Source organism: Xenopus laevis, chromosome 5L (assembly GCF_017654675.1).
Source record: "Xenopus laevis strain J_2021 chromosome 5L, Xenopus_laevis_v10.1, whole genome shotgun sequence".
Lineage (NCBI taxonomy): Eukaryota > Metazoa > Chordata > Amphibia > Anura > Pipidae > Xenopus > Xenopus laevis.
In genome coordinates, this window is record NC_054379.1 from 165,661 (window position 1) to 170,233 (window position 4,573).

The window sequence follows — 4,573 nt, forward strand, 5'->3', positions numbered from 1 at the left end:
ATGATTCATACCCCCATACTATACTGGCTGAGTGGATTAATATGAAAGTTCCCTCCCATATTTATAAATTCAAATATACAGAGAAGTGATCCACTGGATGCTTTATGATTCATACCCCAATACTATACTGGCTAAGGGGATCAATATGGCAGCTCCCTCCCATATGTATAAATACAAATATACAGAACACATCTGTTTTTATGCTGGCCTCATAGAAATATGCTGACAGGGGGATACAAAACCATTTTGCAATAAGGTTAAAATAGCCTGCTGAAATACACAGGCTGAAAAGCAGACCCCAGGTGGGCAGTAGCCTCCTCCTCTTTGAATGAAAACCACCCGGTCTGGTACACAATGAATTGGTAACAGGCAAACATCTAAGGAAAAAGGCTATATTTGTTACCATTTATAATAAAAGTTTGCCCAGGAGCAGTAACCTAAAGCAAACATGTTATTGGGTATGGCTATGGGTTGCTGCTTCTGGGCAAATGTAGCCACTCTAACCCTCACCCTTTATTACATAAGGTGCTATTATGTGTACCAGACAGGGCACATTAATACCATTACAGGTGGTGACAGAGGTGTTTGTGCTTCTGCTTTCCCCCAGATGATGAAATACACAGCAGCAGTACAATTACTATACAGCATGTGCCAGTTAAGGTTCTGCTAGCAGCTTAGTCATTTCTGAGTTACTGGGAAAGCATCTTATTCACAGCTAAGGGTTTGGAGACCTACAGAATAGAAATGGTGCATGTATTGTTATCTACATTATACTTGCTTTAATAATGAGTCCAACAGTGTACACTGTCATATCCAATGACTACTATTTGAGACACAGAAAGAAAAATATTCAGGCCATAAAACTTGTCAGTTTCAAACTTTTTATTTAAACCAACAACAAACATAAGTGCACACACAAACTGCTGCTTTAGTCTCCCCTAATGGCAGGTCTTCCTCCATCAGGCTCCTGCAACAAAAATACACATTTTATCAGTACAGTGGCTAAACTATTATTCTCTCATATACAGTATTTTGCATGTTTTTGAAATCTCATGCTTTACCTGTTCTACCCACTGACCACCAGAAAATATGAAGGCTAGTTACATAAATTCATATCAGGGGCAAAACATTCCTATTCATTTAATTTATAATAAAATGTTGTTCTTAGTAGATAATTAAGATAATACAAATTACATAAGAAACAACCATCAGAAAACAAACTAGTCTCAACCATTTAGGATAATAGCTGCCATATGCATCAAGAAACAGATTTTTTAATGCACTGTATTATTTTAGAGGTTTCACGTGGACACATGATTCTTCCTAATGAATGATTTTCTATTAGTAGCCTGTCTGTCTGTATGAAGGTTTGTGTCAATTAGATTAGTTAGATACTCAAATGGAGCATCTAGCCACAGCCAGTATAGAGCCAGTGTTATGTTAATGTACACATTATTATATTTAGAAACACTTTTTTTACATATACCCTCATACTGTACTGTCTAAGGGAAACAATTTGGCACCTCTCTCCTCCTATATGTGTAAATAGAAAAATACAGAGAGCTATACCCTCATACCAGGCCCAGATTGGCAATCTGTGGGTTCTGGCAAATGCCAGAGGGGCTGCTGTAAGATGCCATAGAAAGTGACTATTAAGTGGGCGGTTGGGGTCTGTTTGGGCCTCTATGTACTAGGAATGGCAGGGCCTATTTTGAATCCCAGTCCAGTCCTGCCTCATACTGTAATATATAAAGGAAACAACATGGCAGCTCCAACCCATATGTATTAATTCAAAGTTACAGAATAAGAGTTTGTGTAGCTAAATGCAGGTGGGCAATGTAGGAACATAGAAGGGCAGAAAAGATGAATGACGTGTATGGTGCATCTTGGGGTCATGCTTACCTAACAGTCACATTGTTACATGTTTAAGCTCCAGCAGTGACGAGCTTTATGTCCACAGACACCACAGACATAGCATCTTATATTTTTCTTGTCCTTTCTTCTTTGATTCTCTGGCAGTGGTTTCAGTAGTTGTGCCAGGAAAGGGCATTTGATGTTTTTCCACATGGAACTGTCTTGCCGTGGACTGATGTTTTCACCTGGCTTTTCTTTTGGTTTGCAGTCTGGGCAGTGGCACTCCTTGTCTTCCTCCCAGCACAGTTTTTCCACTGCTGGAGCTGGAGTTGGGGAGCTGAAGGATAAATCCTGTCCAGACATGCTTTTGTCTGTTTGATGGTACCCAAAAGAGAAGAAATTGCAATTTGTTTAGCACAAAATCAAACTCAGGGAACTCTTAAGTATAACTCATCCATTACAAGTCCTACTGCAAATTGTAATGGTATTAGAAGTCCCTGATATCATTGTAGCTATTACTAAAGGTATTGGACAGTGCTATTCTACATCTCCATGCTGTAATCTAAAGTACATACCAGGCATACAGTTTGAAGCTGAGCAACCCCATCAAGCACGTTAAAATGAGATATTACTGACCAAAATATATCACCATTAATGTGCTAAATCACTAAACAATGTGCTAGTGTTTCAGTTAAAACCAAAAAGGTGCATTATGGGGAGAAACTTTGGAATGAGTGGTTTGCACCTTTGTAAGCTGCAATGGCACTATTGGTGAACTACAGCTCTCAACCTTTTCTTTAAACTGAACAACTAGGATTTTAATGGTTTAATGCATTATATGTCATATGTAACTAGCAAATAAAAACACAGAAAAATAGAGAAAACTAGACAAGAAAGTTTATACATTACCAGTAAATGGCTGAGAAGCAAACATGTGGAGAGGCTTTATCTCTTGTTTGCAGTCTGGGCAGTGGCACTCCTTATCTTCCTCCCAGCATAGTTTTTCCACTGCTGGAACTGGAGTTGGGGAGCTGAAGGATAAATCCTGTCCAGACATGCTTTTGTCTGTTTGATGGTACCCAAAAGAGAAGAAATTGCAATTTGTTTAGCACAAAATCAAACTCAGGGAACTCTTAAGTATAACTCATCCATTACAAGTCCTACTGCAAATTGTAATGGTATTAGAAGTCCCTGATATCATTGTAGCTATTACTAAAGGTATTGGACAGTGCTATTCTACATCTCCATGCTGTAATCTAAAGTACATACCAGGCATACAGTTTGAAGCTGAGCAACCCCATCAAACACGTTAAAATGAGATATTACTGACCAAAATATATCACCATAGTGCTTCAGTTAAAACCAAAATGGTGCATTATGGGGAGAAAATTTGGAATGAGTGGTTTGCACCTTTGTAAGCTGCAATGGCACTATTGTTGAACTTCAGCTCTCAACTTTTTCTTTAAACCGAACAACTAGGATTTTACTGGTTTAATGCATTATATGTCATATGTAACTAGCAAATAAAAATACAGAAAAATAGAGAAAACTAGACAAGAAAGTTTATACATTACCAGTAAATGGCTGAGAAGCAAACATGTGGAGCGTCTCAGTGGCAGGCAGAGTAAAGACCTTTTAATAAATTCTAGTTCCTACAGGGGTTGATATAGCAAAGCTACATCACAGGGGCTGGGCTAATGGCCTAGCTTAACTAATGACTTGCATGCTATTGGTTATACTTGTTTGCTCTCAGTTCATTACACCATAGGGTGGGTTCCACCCAGTCTGAAAAAAAGTTTTTTTGTATTGTTCTGAATGGGATATGGGCAAGTTGCGGCAGCTACTACTAAGCAGCTGTCTAAGGGTCCGTGAAGGTGCCACATAGATTTGGGGGGAAGGGGCTGGCCTCTTCATTATGCCATTAAGCAGAGAGACACCCTACAGTATTATAAATTGTCAAAAGTCATATGACCACCAGCTCATTTGGACTCCGCTGCAACAATTGGAGCATATAAAAGGTGAGCTGCCCTCTTGCAATTTTGTTCTTCGTACCATACAAAGTAAAGCAATATGGCAGCTCTCTCCTATATGCATCAATACAAAAATACAGAGAAGGCGTCCACTGGTCTATGATCTATAACCTTATATTGTACTGGCTAAGTGGAGCAATATGGCAGCTCCTTCCCATGTGTATCATATATAAATTTACAGAAATAGGGATGCTTCTTATCTTTGGCCCTGTTGAGCAGACTATCGGAGTTTCATTAAAAGCAGCTGTTAGAATTGATACAATAGTTCTTAATACTCGCGAGATGCTGGAAATAGTATCAACTAATTGTATCAACTAAATATGGCAAATTGCAAGAGTTTAGCAGCCCCTTAAGGGAAAGTTTCAGTAATGAAATGGTGCACAATATGTGGCTCTTTTATAGTAATTTACACTGGCCAGTTAATCTCCTTTTATGGGAGCATTAGAGCAGTGATATACCTGATACTACTTGGTACAACATATGCATACCTGAGACTGCAGTAAGAGGTTTTTCCAGATTTAAGTATCAAAGTAATAGCTCCCAGCATGAATGGAGTGCATCCACTGTACTGCATAAGATGCATACAAACCCGCAAAAGAAGGGATTTTGGCAGACTTCACATTTATATGTTTTAATATTTAAATGAAAATGATAATGTGCCCACATTGAATGCAATATATTAAGTGAAA

At 38.6% G+C, this 4,573-nt stretch overlaps 1 long non-coding RNA gene across 1 annotated transcript; it reads right to left on the reverse strand.

Annotated features, from left to right (window-relative positions):
* Window positions 1-867: 867 nt before the first annotated feature.
* On the reverse strand, window positions 868-3,567 carry LOC121393589. The gene is made up of 4 exons (XR_005961171.1): window positions 3,429-3,567; window positions 2,764-2,919; window positions 1,903-2,225; window positions 868-967 (listed from the first exon to the last, which is right to left on the reverse strand). It is a non-coding gene; the product is annotated as an uncharacterized LOC121393589 (long non-coding RNA).
* Between the last annotated feature and the right edge of the window lie 1,006 nt (window positions 3,568-4,573).